This window comes from Peromyscus leucopus, chromosome 10 (assembly GCF_004664715.2).
Source record: "Peromyscus leucopus breed LL Stock chromosome 10, UCI_PerLeu_2.1, whole genome shotgun sequence".
In the NCBI taxonomy this organism is placed as follows: domain Eukaryota; kingdom Metazoa; phylum Chordata; class Mammalia; order Rodentia; family Cricetidae; genus Peromyscus; species Peromyscus leucopus.
Window position 1 is genome coordinate 44,439,605 of NC_051071.1, and position 24,355 is coordinate 44,463,959.

Genomic DNA, 24,355 nt, shown 5'->3' on the forward strand with positions numbered 1-24,355 from the left:
TATAGCCAGCATTGGAGACATATGCTTTTAAGACCTAGGGGGCTGTACATTCAGACAGTGACGAGGCAGTCACGTGTTTGGGTTTACAACCAATGAGAAGGCAGAACAAAATACTTTAAATAGACGAACAGACAGGAAATAGAGCCCTCATTCGGGAAGCTGGGACACCACAGGCAGAAGGGTGAGATTTTAGCTCTGAGCTCTGACCTCTCGGCTTTCTCTTTTGCATTATTTCTGTGTTTCTTATTTAATAAGACGGTTGGTTACATCAATACTGGAAGGTGAATATTTATCTATGGCCCCTTTTCATATCTGTCTGTGTTTCAGGGATCTGTCTAACTCTTAGTCCTTTATACTTACACACACACACACACACACACACACACACACACACACACACAAAAGCATACACATGCATACTGGCATGGTACAGCTCTACTGATCTGGCAGGTTCAATCATGGTTACAGTTTGTTCCACACTGTGAATGTGTGAATGGAAAGCCTACATCTTAGTTTTGTTGCAAGTCTTGGTTTCTTGATTTCAAGATCATTTCTTCCTCCTATTGATTTTTAGAGTAGAGAGAAAAAATAAATCAACTTTATCTATGACTCTCAGAATTCTATGGTTTTGATAAGGTCAAAAAAGGCTAATGTTCATTTCTTAGGATGAATAAGTCCAATATCCTCAAACTTCTGTCATATAACATCATTGATTCTGAAACACTGTGTGCCCTGTTCCCTCAAGGGTAATTATGCCTTTAAGTGGCTGTATGACAAACAGTTTTTACAGCATGTTCCAGACATGTCCAGACCCATGCACAAATGACTTTGGTTTAGAAGCATTAGCAATTATCCCTCAGCTTTAGTCCACAGGTGGACTATATTGCAGCTGCAATATAATTTCATCTGTCAATGCTTTTAACTTTAGCTTATTTTTAGCTGAAATTCATGAATTTATTTGTCTAGTCTCCCAGGTTATGATTTTCCCTCTGAGGACAAGGCACCATGTTCTTATTTTTTCATTATCATCATCATCATCATCATCATCATTATCATTATTAAATGGTTGTTAAAATCAAATAATAAAGTTTGGGAACAATACTTGAATTAGGATAAAACAGCATAAGTCTTCAAAAAACCAGCTCACCTACCAGGGATGGATCCGGGGACCCCTTAAGCAGATCAGGCTACACAACTGTCTGGAATATGCAGAGAGCCTAGTCCAGTCCCATGGAAGCTCATAGCTGTTATTCTAAAGTTCATGAGTTCTCACAAGTTTGGTTCAGTTGTCTCTGAAAGTTTCCCCATCACGAACTTGATGCCCCTTGCTCATAGAAACTTGCTTCTCTCTCTTCAACTGGACTCCTGGAGCTCGGCCTGTGCTTTGGCTGTAGATCTCTGCATCTGCTTCCATCAGTTAGTGGAGAAATGCCCATGATGACACTTAGAGTATCCAGCGATCTGATTAGTGGGGTAAGCCAGTTCAGGCACCCTCTCCACTATTGATAGCAGTCTAAGCTGGGGTCATCCTTGTGGATTCCTGGGAACTTCTCTATCATCTAGTTTCTCCCTATTCCCGTGATGTCTCCTTCTATCATGGGATCTCTTTCGTTGTTCTCCCACTCCATCATTGTTCTATCTTGACCATCCTGTACTCTTATGTTCTCATCCTCCATCCCCTATCCTCCATTGCCACTCTCATGCCCAGTTTACTCATGGAGATCTCAAATACCTATGGCGGAGCACCTTTCACAGTCTTGATGCAGGGGGAGGGGCTTGGACCTGTCTCTACTGAATGTACCAGGCTCTGCTGACTCCCATGAGAGGCCTTGACTTGTTGGAGGGAGGAATGAGGGGCGTGTTGGTCGGGGTTGGGGAGAAAGGATAGAGGGGCTGGAGGAGGGAAGAGAGGAAGATCTGTGGTCGGTATGCAAAATTTAATTATCTAAAAAAAGGAATAAAATTTTTTAAAAATCACATGATATGCCATAAAAAGTCAAAACTCAAAGAAACATTTTAAATGCAATATAATGAAACTATACAGCTGTGTTCATCTAGAAGTAACATAGGACATAAATTTTCATGTAATCTATTAAAATTTGGATTTCATTTGCCTGAGTACTCAATATATTTACATAAAGTATATAATCAATAAAAAATTAAAGTAGAGTTATAACTTAATTCAGCACAATGTTTTATTCCTTCTTGTTATCAAGATGAATTGCTATTTACCTAGGTATTCCTGAAAGTCACATGGAATTGCTAGGGTAATAGTAGGATGCTTGACTATGAATAGCAGCTCCAGTGTGAGACATGATATTCAATGAGAAACCACTGTCATATCTATGAAAAAGAAAAACTTTCCAATTTTAAAATGATGGACATCTAAGTAAATACCCTTAGGGATTATCTAATTTTAATTTTACAAATTACAACAATAGGATGAATAAAAAATAATCTTGTGCTTAGAATTTTTTTACAATTCCTTTGTGGACTAATCCCATTCTCTGCTTTCAGTAACCCTGGAACCCTGTAAAATTGAAGATAGGAGAAACAATGATAAGAAAAGTTTTTGTTAAAATGAGATGATGAAGTTTTATTTTTACCTCATCAAGTTTTATATAATTGCATCCACAATTTGAGCTTCAATTTCAGGTAACTAGAAAATCTTCTTGACTGAGTCCCAATACCTAGTTTTATAATTATTTTGATAAATACACAAACCCAATGTGGCTCACTACTTACCAATTATGTGCAAGTAGCTCTTTGAAAAAGGTTATCAAAATAGGACAGTTGAGGGGTAGAACCCACTAAAAAGTTCTTTTCAGTAAGAAAACATGAAATAAAAATAAAGGTATGGGACCAATCAAATAAACTTTTTACCGTCACAGGTTGCTGATATCAATCCTAGAGTGTACATCTCTTAGTTTATTACTGAACCCCATAATAAACATATAACATTAATGTCAGTTTGTATTTATCTATAACTTATGTATATACATACTCCTTTTAATTAACATATTCATTATGTGGTGCTAGATTTCATACAGATTTCTCCTATAAACCATGCATATGTACCATATTTGGCCCCAGTGCTTTTTACTTTCTCTGATTCATTACCCTCTTAACTCTTTGCCTTAATTTTTCTAGTCTCCCTTCTGCATTATTATCAATAAAGAAGTGTCAAGCAGAATAAAACTACAGAACTTCCTTTAGAATATACTTGTTCTCATCATTGACTCTTTATCCCTCAATCTTCCAGGTTCTCATGCAATATGAGTCTTGAAGAGGAACTAGAATCTCAGTATCCTTAATTTATAGCTGACACAGAGTTTCCTGATGTCTGTAGTTCACTGTTTTACCAATTGATTTTTCTCTTTCTTCCTGAAGCAGGGGGCAAAGAAACAATATGAGAATAAACAGCTTGTCTTCTAATATAGAAATGGTGTTCTACAGTAAAATAATAGCTATTCTTCTCTGGATTACATTTTAGTGATTATGTTTCTTCCTGGAATCTACCTGCTGTGGAATAATCCTCTTGTACACTGTAAAGATTTGTCACTCCAATTAGTGTAATAAAATGCTAATTGGTCAGTAGCCAGGAAGGAAGATTAGGCAAGGCGACCAAACTAAGAATGCTGGGAAGAGGAAGGGTGGAATCAGGAGATGTCAGCCAGATGCGAAGGAAGCAAGATGAGAATGCCATACTGAGAAAAGGTACCAAGCCACGTGGCTAAACATAGACAAAAATTATGTGTTAATTCAAGTGTAAGAGCTAGTTAATAATAAGCCTGAGCCATTGGGCAAATATTTATAATTAATATAAGCCACTGTGTGATAATTTAAGAAGTGGCTGCTGTTTATTTAGGAGTTGCTGGTGGGGCAGAAACTTCAGTTTACATATATCTTTGTCTTTCATTCATCTTTTTACAATTCCAAGGAATATACTACATCATAGAGTAGAATGTTTGGTCAATGTTTGGAGAAGGAGTTAGCTTTTCACATTGTGCCCAGTCAGGAAAAAGACAGAGGTGAATTCCCATAATCAGCTTGCTTTTTCCTTTTATTCAGCCTATGGAGTGATGCTGCTCACAGTTAAGGTGGACTTCTCAAACCCTCATAGACACAACTGCTGGCTGATGCTTGTCTCCTTTGTCATTCTGACAAGAAGATACAATTAGCAATCACAGTCCCCTGTTCTGAAACACACAAATTTTCTAGGATTAAATTGAATGAGATGGTTGAAGCAAGGATATTGAAATTCAGGCAGGGAACCTAAAGATTATTATTAATATGCTTCTGAACCTACGTATTTCTCTTGGAAAAACTTATCCGTATTACTCCAGAAAGGCATCTTTTCTATATGAGATTGTTGGATATTCAGATAAGGTGTCTGGAAAACATTTTTTCAACTGAGAAAACAACAAACAAAGACCAAATTGAAACCAAAATACTTCAAATGTCATATTCAAGTTACAGACATGAGAGTATACATTGAAGAAAGAGGAACAGTATCAACAACAATGATAACACAACAGGAAAGAATGTAGAGGAAGTTCAAATAGATAATTAATCAGGAGGATAACCTTACACCTCAGCTGACCTCCTTTCCTTTAAACACACATTCCTTTTATAATTGCATAGTTATTTCATGCCACTTATAATTCTGCTTTATTATGTGTGATGATATTTTGTGTATGATCTAACAAACAACTCTTACCTGAAGATCAGAGGGCAAAGTCAGCCAATAGTTAACCATAAAGGCCAGGCAGTGGTAGTAACACACCTTTAATCCCAACACTTGGGATCTCTTGCCTTTGCTCCCAGTACTTGGGAGGATGAGACAGAAAATGTGGTGTGGCTGGGTAGAGAAAGGAAGATAAGGCCTGAGGAGACAAGAGCTCAGGTCCTTTAGGCTGAGGAGAGAGGTGGCTGTGTTTGTTTCTTTTCTCTCTGATCTTTCAGCATTTACCCTGATATTTGGCTCAAATTTTTTAAGATCAATTAGGATTTGTGCTACAATTTTGGAATAATTATTGTCAATTTGCTAAGACAGTTTTGTAGACATGAAAGTCATTGATTAAGGATGGATCTTACCTTAAGTTTCCTAGGTAAAACTTAGAAGAGTGTGCTCTCTTTAGGGTCAAATTATCACTTAAAACAACACAGGCATCAGAGATATTATTCTAAAGCATCTACATCTAAACTTGGGCCCTGGGAAGAGAACTGACATTGTAAGCTACTCAAATAATGTTGCCTCTTTTTAAGAGTTAATGCAGCTTGGTCAGGAGTCTATCACTTTCCTGGCTCTGATTCATTTGAACATGCTAAGACGATGGGAGGACTAACTATCCCTTAAAGAGATAATACACTTACCTTTCCAAGGAGGCCCTTTATTGGTGATCCAGTTATGGAGCTCTCAAGGCAGCAGATGACAGACACTCTTCCAGTCAAACTACCTGTGCTTTGACATCCTAAGGAATGGGTAACTTTTCCTTTCCTTACTTCTATGTACTTTTTTTTTTTTTCAGGTATAGGGCAAAGCTTGGGCATGCTGTTTGAAGCACTGTGATTTTCCCCCATCTTGCTCTGTAGCCCTGTTTGCACTCTATCTTGTTGCTGTTTGTCTAATTGAATTGCAAAAGGCAAGACTTTCTCTCTCTATCTCTTCTCTGTTTTCCTCCTTAAGGCAGCAGAAAAGATTAGTACCTTGCTGGCCATTTTAAACTCTAGTAAATTTTCCCCCATGTTCCTTCTAAATTTATTTTAAAATATTTTAACAAAACTATGAACCTAAACTGGACATACTGTGTCTCCATTAAAAAAAGAGCATCAACATGACCAAACCAAGACTACTTACTATTGATATACTACTGGATGAGAGTCATGAAAAGATGGGAATTTTGAAAAGAAAAACTACATTTAAAAAATGTAGGTTTGGAAACATCAGGCTAATACACTACACATCCTGAGCCAAGTTTCTTCATATTTTACATTATAGTGTATTTCTCTAGATGTTGTAGCTTGCTGCCCTGGGATTGTGACAAAAGCTTTCCAAACTATCTTCTAGAAATGTTGACTTGAGATGGAATGTGCTAACATGTGGGAAAAAAGATATCAAAATATCCCTTTAATTTTCATTAGGTTACAAGTAGCAACTAAGGTATTTACCATTTGCAAAATTAACCTGCCATTATTTTAATTTTCTCTTTGACACCAGGAAAAAGCATGCCAATTGGTTATTCAAAACCAAAAAGCTATCACTAAAAAACATACATGAAAATGACACTGTATAGAAGGAGTAGGTTGAATTTATGAATTTATGAATATTATATATAAATGAACACATATGTTTAGATATACATATATGTAACAAAATTCATGAAAAAGGGAGGTGGTAAACTTGAAACAGAGGAAGGAGGGGTATATGGGAGGGATTAGAGGAAGTAAAGGGTAGAAGAAAATAATTATATTAAAATCTTAAAAAATGAAATAACATTTAAAAATAATATCAAAATGTTTTGATGTCTTCAGAAACTTAAATATTCTTGACACCTGCAATATTTCCATACAGTGTCCACAATGGGGGATAATAATGGTTGATTGTAACTCATTGACTTATTTCAAGTCAAAGTGAATCCACATGGTGATGAATAAAACTCAGTTCTATTACAATGACAGGAAAAATCACATTACTGACAGTGCAGCTAACCACATACACACTTGAGATTAAAAACGAAATAACTTGTCACTTGTCACCGTTGGCAGCTCCAATTTCTCACCTTCTCACCTCCCAAACTAAACATGACAAGATTGATAAACAGTTTCCTCATCTCTATAGGCTTCATGTTGGAATTCAGTGTCAGCTACAGTCCTTTCAGAAGTCAGTGCTTAGCTTAGAGTTGGACTGCACATATCTTGACTGTCAATTGTCTCTACAACAATTTCCCACAATGTGTGTGGCCCATCATCAACCAGCTTCTACTTAATGTCCTGACATCATTCTCTTATGTGTCATAGTAAAACAAAATTGGGGTTTCCAAGGTAAAAATGCTATCTTCAACATGATTGTCCTAATTGTAAGGAGCTTCTTATTATCATCTTATGTTTCTTCTTGGAAGAGGAAGTGTCAAAAATCTCTACAGCAGTCTACCCAAATATCTTCATTAGAGGCATCATTTTTATCTCCTTTAACATGCTCTCATAAATGAAAATCTTGTAATTGAGGAGTTACAGAAAATGAATACTTTGAAGACCATACTTTGAACATACATTACAAATGTAAAAGAAGAAAGAAAGGAAGGGAAGGAAAAAGAAAGGAAAGAAGGAAGGAGAAAGAACAAAGCCAGAGAAAAATAAAGGAGACAAATGATGAAGTATCTAATGAGGGGTAAAATATTTCACTCTTAACTTTTTTTTTCTACTGAATTCTTTAGCTCCACAATGGTTTGATCTAGTGTCTGCTCTAATGGAGAGGTCAACTATATTTTGACTTTACTAATTATTTCCTGGTAGATTTAGGAAGCACTTCTTTGAGTAAACATTGGAGAAACCAGGATTGTCAGTCACATGGGCCTGTATTCTTCAATGGAAGGAAATGAATGATGGCTGGTCACCTGGAATGCCAGAGTGAAAGCGGTCAGATAACCTGGTGATCCTTTGCTATTCTATTAGGAGCCAAACTCCACCTGAATTCCGACAATATTCTGAGCCCTTTTTAGGCCCTAATATTTAGCTCTGACTCTCAGTGAATAAAACTCATCTTTCTGAAAGAGGCCCCATCTTCTTTGCATCTTGCACAAATAGAATCTACCCTGATGCTTATCATAAATCCTTCCTTATTGTAAAGATTACAGGTGCTTTGCTACTTTGCTAGGGAATATCAACGTAGCTTTGCCTAAAGCTTTGTTGTGATAATTGTCATGTGGAAACCTTTTCCCCAAGTTTTACTGTGCTTAAATGTGCAAGAAGAACAAACCTGGACTGGAGAGATTGTTCAGTGGCTAAGTGGCTGCTTTTCCAGAGGTATTGTGTTCAATTCCCAGCAATCACATGGTGGCTCACAACCATCTATAATGAGAGATCTGGTGCCCTCTTCTGGCCTGAAGACATACATGCAGGCAGGACACTGTGTATATATAATAAATTAATCAATCAAAAGGAGGAGGAGGAAGAGGAAGAGGAGGAGGAGGAGGAGAAGAAAAGAAGAAGGAGGAGGAGGAGGAGGAGGAGGAGGAGGAGGAGGAGGAGGAGGAGAAGAAGAAGAAGAAGAAGAAGAAGAAGAAGAAGAAGAAGAAGAAGAAGAAGAAGAAGAAGAAGAAGAAGAAGAAGAAGAAAGCAACAGTAGGAGCAGAAACCTTGAGGTCAGACTCTGGAAGTTTGACTCAGTGCCTACAAATATGGTATTGACTCAAGTTTTATTCTTCCCCTTGTGTAGATCTTCTTTTTGCTGACTGTGAGCTTGTCAGGGTACTGGACAGGTAGAGGCACAGTTCTAGTTGTCAAGAGATGCTCCGGAGCAAACAAGTTTCAAAACCATATCTCTGTTCACATCTGCTATTGGAAGTCTACTTACAGCATCTAGAGGTGTCCACCTTGTTACAATCAAGAAAGAAAACTACAGAGTTCTACAATCAGTACAAAATTATTCCAGTGAAGCTGAAGATGGGTGAGTGAACAGAGTGCCTACTCTGCAGATATGAGGAACCAAGGTACAGAACCTAACACCCATATAAATCTCAATCTTGTCTATGTGCCTGTAAGCCTAGTACTGGAGAACTGGGGTAAAGGACAGGAGAATGTCTTGTATTTCCTGGCTGTCAGCTCATCTCTAGCTTTTGTGAGAGACCATTTTTGAAATAATGAACAATAAAAGAATAGGACACTGGACATCATTTTCTGGAATATAGAACACCACAAGCATATACACTTATGTGTATCAAGACATATAAACACAAAAGATACTTTAGATTCATTTTGGTTATGTAGTCTGCCTAAATAGCCCTAGCTGACTTAGAATTCACTATGTAAACCAAGCTAGAACTTAGTGACTTAGAACTCACCATGTAAACCAACACATCTATTCTTATAATTTTTTGATGGTAGTTCTCCAACTTTATTTGACACTCAGCAGCTTAGTTCTTATCCACATTGACTGTCTGTAGATTTTTGAATGTGGTAACAGGTATGTAAGTTACCAATGTGTAGAACTTGTTTGGTGAGTCCTCATCCTCATTACGTTTTCTGGACAAATGTACACGGATACGGTATGGAAAATTCCTTATTCCTTTGGCCCAGAAGGCTTTATTGAGCCTGGTATCAATGCGCACATCTGGAGTACCCATCTCCTTCATGGCAAATTTCCGGATTTCTTTGAGTGCCCTAGGGGCATGCTTTTTGGAGCCCGCTCGATGGATGTGCTTGTGAATGTTGATGGTGTATTCTCGGGTCACCACCTCGCTGATGGCAGAACGGCCCTTCTTCTCACCACCCTTCTTTGGGGAGCCATTCTGCTGGGCCCAAGTTGGAAAGGACATAAAATTGAGTTTTGTTTGTTTGCTTTTTTTTTTTTTTTGGCTTTTTTTGGCTTTTTTTGAGACAGGGTTTCTCTGTGTAGCTTTGGTGCCTGTCCTGGATCTTGCTCTGTAGACCAAACTGGCCTGGAACTGTCAAAGATCCGCCTGCCTCTGCCTCCCAAGTGCTGTGATTAAAGGCCTATGCCACCCCCCGCCTGGCCATTCCTATAATTTTTAAAACCCATTTTTTTTAAGAGACTAAGGCCTTCTCTGAATTACCACAATGGCTTCAAGAATTGATATCTAGTCTCACAATGCTATTCATTTTCAATATGAATGTTTAAATTATAGGTGGTTGGCAATCTTAATACTTATAGCTGTAAGTTATTTTTCTCTACAGCAACATTCTCCAAACCCAGCTGTGTGGTTTGAGTTACATTTATACCTCATTTTATTAGAGCCAATGAACCAATGCTCAGTTCTGAGTAATCTCTGATAATTTAATTTACCTTAATGCTTTGATGTTTTATATAATTAACTAGATAAATTAATAGCCATTACATACAATCAGAATTTGCTAGAAGCTCCAAATCACCATCTAACTGGGGATTTAGAAAGTAAAAAAAGAGATAATGATAACAATAACTTCTTTTCTAGGAGGGCTTCGAAGGGGGTAAGAGTCACTTCCTGCTCTTCCTGAATTTGTTAAAACTTTGTTAACTAACTTGGAATTTATCTTGTAAAATTTTCCATACTTCTTTGAGGAAAAAAAAGATGTGTTCTTGAGTTACTTATGAAAACATCTGCACCTATCTATGTATAGTATACAATGGTATTGTTGGGCTATGTCTTGATTGACTTTCTGCTTAGATCTTTAAAATGGAAATATCCATGCATAAGTCTTTTGCATAAGAGCAACGAATAATCAACAGGGTAAAAAGCAAAACACTTCAATAAAATAAATATTTGCAAACCACATTTCTGAGGAGGTAGTTGTATCTTTCTATCTGTCTGTACCATCAAGGCAATTTGAAGGCACATAAAACAAACAACAACAAAGCAAATAAACAAAAACATCAGGGACAGTGGTTTACAAATAAGAATGTACATAGGCATTTGTCAAAGAGAGAAATAATGAAATTTGGCCAACAGATCGGGAAAAGGGCTTCAGCATCAATTGATTCTCTAGAAAAATCAAATAATAACCACAATGAGATGTCACTGTGTGTTTGATAGAATACCTTATATATTAAAATCATATCAAATGCTGATAACATTGAGAAAAGCAGATTCATATATTGTTTATATAAATATAAATGGTACACTGAGAAAAACAGAATGATGTCAGTGGAAAAAGTACAAGCAGAACTAATGTAAGATCTAGAAATCCCATTTCTGGGACACCATCCAAAGGGAATTAAATTTATATATAGGGGGAATCATCTATAAATGAAAACTTATGGCAACACTATTCACAATCACCAAGATAGGGAAACAACATAAATGTCCATTACCAGATGACCAGATAAAGATGCATAATGCAGAGAAAAAAGAACAATAGATTTGTGATCCCAATTTTAAGTGGAATCTAAATGAGCCGCAATCACACAAGGACAGAACTAAAAGATGTTTGCCAAACACTAAGGGTTGGGAAAATGGAAAAAAACTGGCCTGTTGTTGTTTAGTTATGTGGAGTGAGTATATTCTAAAGTAACTGTAGTTTTAAAGGATAGCACTTTATTATTGAAGAGAATTAGGTTTAAGTGTTTAACTACACACAAAGGAAGCTTAAGCGTTACATGGAGGAATATAGGTATTTTATTGTAACAATAATTTTATAATGTATAGACCCATACGGACATTAAGTTATATGTACAAAATTTACACGTATTTTATGTTTTCTCATACCTTAGTAAAGCTAGGGGAGGGGGGAAAGCAGCACAGATCCTTGATAATTTTTTATAATGTTTGTTCTCTTAGAAAAAAATAGAAAAATGAAGAAAACTGCAATGTATAAAACTTTATGAAAGAAAAACCAGACAATTCCATATTAATAAAAAGAGTGACAGTATCTTGAATCTACAATAGATTGTAAGGTTTTTTTTTTTTTTAAGTGTAAAAGCCCACTTATAGAACACTTTGAATTTGATGCTTCCAAATGCCACTACAGTATTTGAGGGTACAGGAAAACATACCATGTCATGTGGAGTATGAGAGTCAGGTTTGTAGCAGAAAGTAAGGAGAGAGATGGACATCTCCTGCTTTCATTAGATGTAGAAACTGTGGTTTTAGATAACTTCAGAGTGAGTAGTAAGCCAGATTGTTTGTTTTTCGACCTCCCTGCTCCAGGTTGAGTGAGAGGTATGGGCTGCTTTCCAGCATTTCATGGGCTGATGGTTTTTTGAAACCTTGGGGCTGTTTCATGGCCCTGGTTTTGAGGTGGGAGATTTTCTTTATAACAAACCTTTTACATGTAAAAGATATGAGAATTTCAATTAAGAAAAATTGAAGTAAAATAAAAAGTACATTTGTTGACAATTCTTGAGTATTCCACTATTAATTTAAAGAACAATTGTTTTGTTCTTTCTCTCATTTTTTTTTGTGATATATATTTTTTATTTTACAGTATCATTCAGTTCTACATATCAGCCACGGGTTCCCCTATTCTCCCCCCTCCCACGCCCTCCCCTTACCCCCAGCCCACCCTCCATTCCCACCTCCTCCAGGACAAGTCCTCCCCCGAGGACTGTGATCAACTTGGTAGACTCAGTCCAGGGAGGTCCAGTCCCTTCCTCCCAGACTAAGCCAAGTGTCCCTGCATAAGTTCCAGGTTTCAGACAGCCAACTCATGCAATGAGCACAGGACTTGGTCCCACTGCCTAGATGCCTCCCAAACTGATCAAGCCAATCAACTGTCTCACCTATTCAGAGGGCTTGATCCAGCTGGGAGCCCCTCAGCCTTTGGTTCATAGTTCATGTGTTTCCATTCATTTGGCTATTTTTTTTTCAATAATTGAGTAAAACTGAAATTTATTATATGCCACAGTCGTCCTAGGGATCTCCATGCTATATATATAGTCTCTATGGTTCTATGGGTTGTGGTCTGATTGTTCTTTATTTTATATCTAGAATCCACCAATGAGTGAGTACATACCATAACTGTCTTTCTGGGTTTGGGTTACCTCACTCAGGATGATTTTTTTCTAGTTCCATCCATTTGCCTGCAAATTTCATGCTTTCATTGTTTTTCTCTGCTGAGTAGTACTCCATTGTGTATATGTACCACATTTTTTTCATCCATTCTTCCGTTGATGGGCATCTAGGTTGTTTCCAGGTTCTGGCTATTACAAATAGTGCTGCTATGAACATAGCTGAGCATGTATCTTTATGGTATAAATCAGCATTCCTTGGGTAGATGCCCAAGAGTAGGATGGCTGGGTCTTGAGGTAGTTCGATTCCTAATTTTCTGAGAAATCGCCATACTGATTTCCACAGTGGTTGTACAAGTTTACATTCCCACCAACAGTGGAGGAGTGTTCCCTTTGCTCCACATCCTCTCCAACATTGGTTGTCATTGGTGTTTTTGATCGTAGCAATTTCTAACAGGTGTAAGGTGGTATCTCAGAGTCGTTTTGATTTGCATTTCTCTGATGATTAAGGATGTTGAGCATTTCTTTAAATGTCTTTCAGCCATTTGTAGTTCCTGTTTTGTGAATTCTCTGTTTAGCTCTTTAGCCCATTTTTTAATTGGACTGTTCAGTGCTTTGATGTCTAGTTTCTTGAGTTCTTTATATATTGTGGAGATCAATCCTCTGTCAGATGTGGGTTGGTGAAGATCTTTTCCCAATCTGTTGGCTGTCTTTTTGTCTTATTGACTGTGTCTTTTGCCCTGCAAAAGCTTCTCAGTTTCGAGAGGTCCCATTTATTAATGGTTGTGCTCAGGGTCTGTGCTGTCGGTGTTTTATTTAGGAAATGGTCTCCGGTGCCAATGCGTTCAAGAGTGCTTCCTATTTTCTTTTCTATTAAGTTTAGTGTAACTGGATTTATGTTTAGGTCTTTGATCCACTTGGACTTGAGTTTTGTGCATGGTGACAGATATGGATCTATTTGTAATCTTTTACATATTGACATCCAGTTATGCCAGCACCATTTGTTGAAGATACTTTCTTTGTTCCATTGTATAGTTTTGGCTCCTTTGTCAAAAACCAGGTGTTCATATGTGCATGGATTAATGTCGGGGTCTTCAATTCAATTCCATTGGTCCGTATGTCGGTTTTTATACCAGTACCAAGCTGTTTTTATTACTATAGCTCTATAGTAGAGTTTGAGGTCCGGGATGGTGATGCCTCCAAGGGTTGCTTTATCGTATAGGATTCTTTTAGCTATCCTGGGTCTTTTGTTTTTCCATATAAAGTTGAGTATTTTTCTTTCCAAGTCTGTGAAGAATTGTGCTGGGATTTTGATGGGGATTGCATTGAATCTGTAGATTGCTTTTGGTAAGATTGCCATTTTTACTATGTTAATCCTACCTATCCATGAGCATGGGAGATCCTTCCATTTTCTGATATCTTCTTCAATTTCTTTCTTTAGAGATTTAAAGTTCTTATCAAAAAGGTCTTTCACTTGTTTAGTTAGTGTTATCCCAAGGTATTTTATATTATTTGTGGCTATTGTAAAGGGTGATGTTTCTCTGACTTCTTTCTCAGCCCTTTTATCATTTGTGTATAGGAGGGCTACTGATTTTTTTGAGTTGATCTTGTATCCTGCCACTTTACTGAAGGAGTTTATCAGCTGTAGAAGTTCCCTGGTAGAGTTTTTGGGGTCACTTATGTATATTATCATATCATCTGCAAATAGTGAAAGTTTGACTTCTTCCTTGCCAATTTGTATCCCTTTGATCTCCTTTTGTTGTCTTATTGCTCTAGCTAGAACTTCTAGTACTATATTGAATAAATATGGGGAGAGTGGACAGCCTTGTCTTGTTCCTGAATTTAGTGGTATCGCTTTGAGTTTCTCTCCATTTAATTTGATGTTTGCTGTTGGCTTGCTATAAATTGCTTTTATTATGTTTAGAAATGTTCCTTGTATTCCTAATCTTTCTAAGACCTTTATCATGAAGGGGTGTTGGATTTTGTCAAAGGCTTTTTCAGCATCTAAGGAGATGATCATGTGGTTTTTTTCTTTCAGTTTGTTTATATGGTGTATTACATTGACTGATTTCCGTATGTTGAACCATCCTTGCATCCCTGGGATGAATCCTACTTGGTCGTGATGGATGATTGTTTTGATGTATTCTTGGATTCGGTTTGCCAATATTTTGTTGAGTATTTTTGCATCAATGTTCATGAGGGAGATTGGTCTGTAGTTCTCTTTCTTTGTTGCATCTTTGTGTGGTTTGGGTATCAGGGTAATTGTAGCCTCATAAAAAGAGTTTGGTAGTGTTCCTTCTGTTTCTATTGTGTGGAACACTTTGAAGAGGATTGGTATTATTTCTTCTTTGAAAGTCTGGTAGAATTCTGCACTGAAACCATCTGGTCCTGAGCTTTTTTTTGGTTGGGAGACTTTTGATGACTGTTTCTATTTCTTTAGGGGTTATTGGTCTATTTAAATGGTTTATCTGGTCTTGATTTAATTTTGGTATGTGGTATTTATCCAGAAAATTGTCCATTTCTTCCTGGTTTTCCATTTTTGTGGAGTACAGGTTTTGGAAGTATGATCTGATGATTCTCTGGATTTCCTCATTGTCTGTTGTTATGTCTCCCTTTTCATTTCTGATTTTGTGAATTTGGGTGCTCTCTCTTTGCCTTTTGGTTAATTTGGCTAGTGGTTTGTCTATCTTGTTGATTTTTTCAAAGAACCACCTCTTTGTTTCATTGATTTTTTGTATTGTTCTCTTGTTTTCTATTTCGTTGATTTCAGCACTCAATTTGATTATTTCCTGGCGTCTATTTCTCCTGGGTGAGTTTGTTTCTTTTTGTTCTAGAGCTTTCAGTTGTGCTGTTAATTCATTGGTATGGGATTGTTCCATCTTCTTTATGTGTGCATTTAGAGCTATGAATTTTCCTCTTAGCACTGCTTTCATAGTGTCCCATAAGTTTGGGTATGTTGTACTTTCATTTTCATTGAATTCTAGGAACTCTTTAATTTCTGTTTTTATTTCTTCCTTGACCCATTGATGTTTCAGGTGGGCATTATTCAGTTTCCATGAGTTTGTGGGTTTTCTATAATTTTTGTTGTTGTTGAGTTCTAACTTTAAGGCATGGTGGTCTGATAAGATACAGGAGGTTATTCCAATTTTTTTGTATCTGTTGAGATTTGTTTTGTGTCCAAGCATGTGGTCAATTTTTGAGAAGGTTCCATGGGGTGCTGAGAAGAAGGTATATTCTTTTGTGTTAGGATGGAATATTCTGTAGATATCTATTAGGTCCATTTGAGTCATAAGATCTGTTAGGTCCTTTATTTCTTTGTTAAGTTTCAGTCTGGTAGATCTATCTTTTGGTGAGAGTGGTGTGTTAAAATCTCCCACTACTAATGTGTGCGGTTTGTTGTGCGTTTTAAACTTTAGTAGTGTTTCTTTTATGAATGTGGGTGCTTTTGTATATGGAACATAAATGTTTAGAATCGAGACTTCATCTTGGTGGATTTTTCCCGTGATGAATATGTAATGTCCATCCTGGTCTCTTTTGATTGATTTTAGTTTGAAGTCTATTTTATTAGATATTAGGATAGCTACACCAGCTTGTTTCTTAGGTCCATTTGCTTGGAAAACCTTTTCCCAGCCCTTTACTCGGAGGTAGTGTCTGTCTTTGGAGTTAAGGTGTGTTTCTTGTATGCAGCATATGGATGGGTCCTGTTTTCTTATCCATTCTGTTAGCCTGTGTCTTTTTATAGGTGAGTTGAGACCATTGATATTGATGGATATTATTGACCAGTGATTGTTAATTCCTGTTATTTTTTTGGTTGTGTTGTGTTGTCCTTCTGTGGTGTATGTTGGTGTAGGATTATCTATTGCTTGATTTTTCATGGATGTGTTTAACTTCTTTGGTTTGAATTTTCCCTTCTAGTGCTTTCTGTAGGGCTGGGTTTGTGGACAGGTATTGATTAAATCTGGTTTTATCCTGGAATATTTTGTTTACTCCGCCTATGGTGATTGAGAGTTTTGCTGGGTATAATAGTCTGGGTTGGCATCCGTGGTCTCTTAGTGTCTGCATGAGGTTTGTCCATGATCTTCTAGCTTTCATAGTCTCTATTGAGTAGTCTGGTGTTATTCTGATGAGTTTGCCTTTATATGTTACTTGGTCCTTTTCCTTTGCAGCTCTTAATATTTTTTCTTTATTCTGTGTGTTTAGTGTTTTGATTATTATGTGGCGAGGGGACTTTTTTTTTGGATCCAGCCTATTCGGTGTTCTGTAAGCTTCTTGTATCTTCATAGGTATTTTTTCCATTAGGTTAGGAAAGTTTTCTTCTATGATTTTGTTGAATATATTTTCTGTGCCTTTGAGTTGGTATTCTTCTCCTTCTTCTATCCCTATTATTCTTAGGTTTTGTCTTTTCATGGTGTCCCAAATTTCCTGGACGTTTTGTGTTAGGACTTTTTTGTCTTTATTGTTTTCTTTGACTGACGAATCTATTTTCTCTATCGTGTCTTCAGCGTCGGAGATTCTCTGTTCCATCTCTTTCAATCGGTTGGTTATGCTTGTTTCTGTAGTTCCTGTTCGTTTAGTCAGGATTTCTATTTCCAGCATTCCCTCAGCATGTGTTTTCTTTATTGTCTCAAATTCATTTTTCAGATCTTGGAATGTTTCTTTCATCTGTTTAATTGCTTTTTCTTGGCTTGATTTGATTTCTTCCCATTTTTTTGTTCGTTTTTTCTTCCATTTCTTTAAGGGAGTTTTTTATTTCCTCTTTAATGGAGTTTTTCATTTCCTCTTTAAGGGAAGTTTTTATTTCCTCTTTAAGGGAGTTTTTTATTTCCTCTTTAAGGAAAGTTTTTATTTCCTCTTTAAGGTAGTTTTTCATTTCCTCTTTAAGGAAAGTTTTTATTTCCTCATTGAGGGAATGTTTTATTTCTTCTTTAAGGGCCTCTATCATCTTCTTAAAGTCATTTTTAGGGTTGATTTCTTCTGTTTCTTCTGTCTTGGTATGTTCAGGTCTTGCAGGTGTAGAATCACTAAGTTCTGATGTTGCCATATAGGTCTTTATATTGTTGCCTGTATTTTTGCATTGGCGTCTAGTCATCTCTTCCTCTGTGTGGTGCAGGTGGTGTCTGTGTATGAGAGTGCCTCTCTTGTTCTAATTTTTGGTCTTGGTTTAGTAGGGGTTCTTGGTTAAATTGGTGCTATTGGGCTATAACTTCAGGGGCAGCTGATCTCAGTCGGTGAAGTATATACTTATGATTCTGGTGATCTGGTTTGGTGGCTGGGCAGCACATTCTTCTGTGTTCCCAGGTCACGATTTGTTCATTCATCAACTCCTCAGCTGATCTTGTTTCTTCAGACTTCAAACTGTAGGTATCTGGATCCTCTCCCAGATGGGTTTCAGCTGAGTGGGGTAGTCTCACCAACACTTCCAAGTTGTTGGGTTTCGCAGGATCAGCAGCTGGGCCCTGGGTTGTCCTCAGACAGAGTGTTCAAATTCGTTCTGGTTCCGTCCCACGGAGATAGCTTCTTCCCCCAGTGTTGGGGTTAGAGGCGTCCCTGTTCCACGCTGCGTCTGCTTGTCTCTGTCGCCAGGCCTGTCTACCTCTGAGGTCTGCCGCTGGGCCTGTATGTCCCTGTCAACTGCCGCCAGGTCTGTCTGCCTCTGCGGGCCGCCACCAGGCCTGTATGTCTCTGCCGGCTGCCACCGCGGGCCTACCTACCTCTGCTTGTCACTGCCACCGGGCCCGTCTACCTCTGCGGGCCGCCACTGGGCCTGTATGTCCCTGTTGGTCACAACCGCTGGGCCTGTCTACCTCTGCGGGCCGCTGCTGCGGGCCTACCTGCATCTGCTTGTCTCCGCCGCCACGAGAAAACCTGGTCAACTTCTCAGCTGGTCTTGTTTCCTCAGACTGGAAGCTTCTGTGTCCTCATCCCAATGGCTCTCAGCTGAACTGCTGCTGGAAAGCCTGAAGCTTAACCAGCCACATGTTTAACCAGCCAAATGCGTTTTATTTATTCTTGATGTTTCAGAAGACATACTGAAATTTGAAGGTCTGACTACATTCTTCAGCAAATACTTCAGACTCAGAATTTTAATCAACTGTTATTGTTGATTAAACACACTGTTATTATCTGCAACATCATCTTACTACAAATAATATATAAGGTATATACAACATATAAATTTAAAAGTAGGCCTAATCTCATAGGGTCCTTATGTTGGCAGCTTCTGGTCTGTGCTTAACCATCACCACAGGTAAATCTTACACACAGACAGCTTGACCCATCTACCTTATTCAGTATTGTCTGCACAAACCAGGAAAAGTGAAATTTTATTGGCTTGAAACTTCAAGTACCTGTATCTGAAAGGGAAGATGTGTCCATTATTTTCATTCTTTTAAATCTGTAAATTTCATCCATAAACTCCTTCACATTGAGAAAAAAAGTTGGCCACTCTCAATAGGAATACAGATGTGGCTCTTCTATCATGGAAGGAGTATAAACTTAAGCATATTTACTTTCTGATATGTAGAGCCTCAAAATAGACATATTTAACTTCCATGAAACTCCTTTCTCAGTTTCTAGGAGGGTCTTCTTCCTGCAAGATGGCCAATTTTACTTCCTTTACTCTCTTTGACAATGTCACATTGACCATGAAGGAAAGCAATCCTGAATGTACTAAAATTAATGTTCTCTTTACACTGCTGTCACAAATGAATGGGTTTTCAAACAGAAATTATACGAGGAAAATTGCTTTCAGAACAGGACCACATTCTGTAAGAAAAATGTCATGCCACTATTTGCTTGTCTGACCAATGCATAGGTGTCTTGGAAATACAGTTTATTACAAAGAAGTGTGATGTGCCTTTGACAGACACTGCAGCAAGAATACTATTGAACAATGTTGATTGGTCTACACAAAGCAATTACTTGTCAGAGAAACCCCTGAAGGAATGACATTCCCTTCTAATGCTCCATTACAAAACTAACTTTCAAAGCATTTGCGTCTTTATTACTGGCAATCACATATGAATCATATTGTAAAATTATATTAATTGTGTATGTCAGAATCCACAGGTATCTCCTAATCTGTATTCTTCAACAACCTTGACAGCATATTTATTTCTTCATATATTACATCTTGTAATCAGTGTTATTCAGAAGTGCCAATTATTAGAGTTTCTTTTATCAGGGTGAATTTTCTAATTCACCTATCTCTTATTCTCAGTGATTACATCAGATAAACTTGTTTTGGGCTCAGCTCCAAGTTGAAGGCTGATGGGTTTTATGAAAGATCACCAGATGTGGAGAGCAAAGTTCAAATAAAAGAATGATGCAGAGATTGTGAAAATGCCATGTTTGGAGTGATGAAGAAGCTCATCCTCAAGTTTTTATGCAGGTGGCTTGCTATTTACAGTGGGTTATGTCTTATTCACCTCAATTTCAGTATACTAAATATACTATAATTAGGAAATACCTTAAACACAACTAAATCTTCTGAGCATAATAGCTTACCAGCATAGCAGTTTTTAATGTTTCTTTATACTCATAATCAGTTGTCTGATATAACCTACAAATCTGATCACCACTATGGACTACAAATCGCATCTTATCTCAAGACAAGACCCTTGAAAAGGATAAATATTCAGCATCAAATTTCTAAAAAGAAGTTATTATCATTTTTACATCTTTGTAAATGTGAAAATTGCTAACTTGAACCACCTCAAGTTCTGAATCTTCCATAATTATTTATAGGTCAGTTTGGCTAAACCAAAATTGTCAAGAGCATTTTTATTAGACTCTTGGGTCCTGTATTTTTATCTTATTTTAACATTTATTATGTGTTTATTATGTGATAGATACTTGGCCAAAGGCTGCAAATATTTTTACCATCTTTACAAACTATTGTGAAGGAACATTCTTGATAATGATATATGTTACCCAAAAAAACCCCACAATTTTGAGAATCAAAAAAAATCTACTTAGGACCTCATAGTGTTAAAATGCCAATGCAACCCTCATTAAGCTTCTCTGCTTTATAACCTCTGATCAATGATCAATTCCTTGCATTCAGTTTCTTCTCTTTATCAACAAAGCTGCTTTAGTTTGCTGTATTCTTTTATTTGAATGTCATTCATAATCCAATCACTGCCATTATTTCATTTTAATTTAAACTTTTTCTGTAAGAAAAGAAAATAAACAAACACGCCCCATACACACAAAGAAATATCAAAAACAAGAGGAAAAGAAAATCTGATCTCTAATCCTCAAGTAACCAGTTCAGTTTCTTTAGTGACTTCCCTTACATGATATGGCATCCAAACTAGTGAACTCACTTTGCCTCTCCTCTGAATTGTTTTGAGGATACTTCACTAATGAGATGGTGAATCACTGCTTTCTACCACATCTATCATGTCTTCAAATCAACACACTCATTTTGTAGTGTTGATTTCTCTACATTAAATGTCTGAAATGGAAATTCAGATTTCATATTCAATTGGCATGCTTAAGTATTTCTTAAAACATACAATGTGGTTAAAGTAAGACATAAATGGAGAAGAAGCCATGCAAGCTAAAAAAGTTCATACAGAATTCCATAAAGAGGGTATGTGGTCCAAAGTCTCAGGGACAACTTTCAGGAGCAGATAATTCTTTGGGTTAGTTTTAAACTGTGGTAAGTCTATTTCTCAGACAATTCAGCATGTGTACCTTAGAAGACAGATCACAATGCCTAGAAATACCTCATAAATACATCTTGTTGTGAAAGAATAATTATCATTTTAAGTATAAACAAAACAAAACAATACAGACCTTAGAGAATATACAATTTAAAAAGGGATCCAGTCACTGTCACTGTACTACATTCCCATAACCCTAACATTTAGGAGGCAAAACCTGGAAGACCAGGTCTACAAGACTATTTTTAGCTTTATAGCAACTTTGAGAACAGTAAAAGCTACAAATAAACTTTTTCAAAAGAAATAAAACTGGGGAGGCAATTTAAGGGATAATGTCCTTGATGCATACTAGGACCTTAGTTGGGATACCCAGGCTTCACATAAAAGCAGGGAAGGGTAGGGTAGTTGATTCTGTAACCCAAGCATACAGAGGGATGGGGGAGTTTGGGACAGAGAGTGAGCAAAAGGTTACAGGAAGACCACTAATACTCACTTGTCAGCCAGTGAGTGTCCATCAGTGAGTGTCAAGTACAGTGAAAAGCCTTGTCTCAAAAAAAGGGTCGGGGGAGGTGGATGGATCTTCAGGAATTCTTTTATAGCTTACTTATAGAATAATTTGTTACCATTAACACTTAGATACAAATAGCTAGATATAGTTGTATGTACCTATACCATATAATCTTGCCTTTCAGAAGGGTGAGAATGTAGGATTGGTACTTTTGTGGTTCAGCCTTGAAAATAACTTTATTATCCATATTAGGAAAGAGTAGTAAATATTTACTGCTTTTTTGTATACTGGTTAATTTTTTATTTAAAAAATGTATTATTCATTTAACATATCAACTACAGCCTCCCTATCCCTCCTCCTGCTTTCAGCTTGCCTACCCCCCTCCACCCCACATCCCTTCCTCCAAAAGGGTAAGTTCTTCCATGGGGAGACAATATAACCTGGTAAATTCAGTTGAAGCAGGACCCAGCCCCTCTCCCCTTCCTTAAAGGTGAGCAAGGTGTCCAACCATAGGTAATGGGATCCAGAAATCTAGCTCATGTACCAGGGATAGATCCTAATCATACTGCCAGGGGCCCCTAACACAGATCCAGCTACACAACTGTCTCCCTTATGCAGAGGGTCTATTTCAGTCCAATGCAGGTTCCACAGCTGTTGGTCTAAAGTTTTTGAGTTCCTTTGAGCTTGGTTAAGTTGTCTCTGTAGATTTCCCCATCAAGATCTTGACCCCCCCTTGCTCATATAATCCCTCTTCCCTCTCCTCAGTTGTACTCCTGGAGCTCACCCTGGTGCTTGGTTGTGGATCTCCGCATCTGCTTTCATCAGTTACTGGATGAAGGCTCTATGGTGACAGTTAAGGTAATTGCCAGGGTAGGGCAGTTTAGGCACCCTTGCCACTATTTGCTAGTAGTCTAATCTAGGGTCATCCTTGTGGATTCCTGGGAATTTCCCTAGCATCAGGTTTCTTCCTTACCCCATAATGTCTCCCTCTATCAAGGTAACTCCTTCATTGCTCTCCAATTCTATCCCTCCACCAGCTCGACCACTCTGTTCCCTTATGTTCTCATGCCCCATCCCCTCCCTTCTATTGCCCCACTATCCCCAGTTTATTCATAGAGACCTCTGTTTTCCCTTTCCAAGGTGATTTTTTTTTTTTTTACAGCTGAGTAATACTCCATTGTGTATATGTACCACATTTTCTTTATCCATTCCTTGGTTGAAGGGCATTTAGGTTGCTTCCAGGTTCTGGATATTATGGAGAATGCTGCTATGAACATAATTTAGCAAATGACTTTGTTGTATGATTAAATGTCCTTTATGTATATGCCCAAGAGTGGTATCATTGGGTAATAAGGTAGATTGATTCCCAGTTTTCTGAGAAGCAGCCATACTGATTTCTAGAGAGGCTGTACAAGTTTGCACTCCTACCACCAGTGGAGGAGTGTTCCCCTTCTTCTACATCCTCTCCAGCATAAGCTGTCTTAGTGTTTTTGATCTTAGACCTTCTGACAGGTATAAGATGGTGTCTGAGAGTCATTTTGATTTGCATTTCCCTGATGACTAAGGATGAGAGAAATTCCTTAAATGTCTTTTGGCCATTTGGGATTCTTCTGTTGAAAATTCTCTGTTTATTTCTGTAGCCTATTTTTTTAAATGGATGGTTTCACATTTTTCTGTCTAGTTTCATGAGTTCATTTTATATTTTGGAGATCAGCCCTCTGTCAGGTGTGGGGTTGGTGAAGATCTTTTCCCGTTCAGTAGGCTGTCATTTTGTCTTATTTACCATGCTCTTTCCTTACAGAAGCTTCTCAGTTTCAGAGGATCCCATTTATTAATTGTTGACCTCTATGGTACTGGTCTATGGCACTGGTATTATGTTTAGGAAGTAGTTTCCTGTGCCAATGTATTCTAGGCTACCTCCTACTTTCTCCTCTATCAGGATCAATATAGCTGGATTTATGTTGAGGTCTTTGATCACTTGGATCTGAGTTTTGTGCATGGTGATAGATATGGATCAATTTGCAGTCTTCTACATGTTGACATCCAGTCATGCCAGCACCGTTTGTTGAAGATGTATTTTTTCTATTGTATAGTTTTGGCTTCTTTATCAAAAATCAGGTGTTCCCTGACAGTAGAATCAAGATCCATCCCTGGTGCATGAGCTAGCTTTTTGGAGTCCACTATGGTAAGACAACTAGCACAGACTTGATGCTGGAGGAGGGGCTTGGACCTCTGTCAGGTGTGGGGTGGGTGAAGATCTAAATGTACCAGGTTCTGAAGACTCCCTATGGGAGACCTTGTCTTGTTGGAGGAGGGAATGGGTGTCGGTTTGGGGAGGAAAATGGGAGGGGCAGGAGGAAGGAGGAGAGGGGGATCTGTGATTGGTATGTAAAATGAATAAAAAATTCCTTAATAAAAAAATCAGGTGTTCATAGATGTGTGGACTAATGTTAGGATCTTCAGTTCGAATCCATTGGTCCACATATCTATTTTTATGCCAATACTAAACTGTTT

General features: G+C 37.7%; 1 pseudogene; it reads right to left on the reverse strand.

The window, feature by feature from the left end:
- Window positions 1-9,134: 9,134 nt before the first annotated feature.
- LOC114692410 lies at window positions 9,135-20,263 on the reverse strand (annotated as a pseudogene).
- Window positions 20,264-24,355: the final 4,092 nt, after the last annotated feature.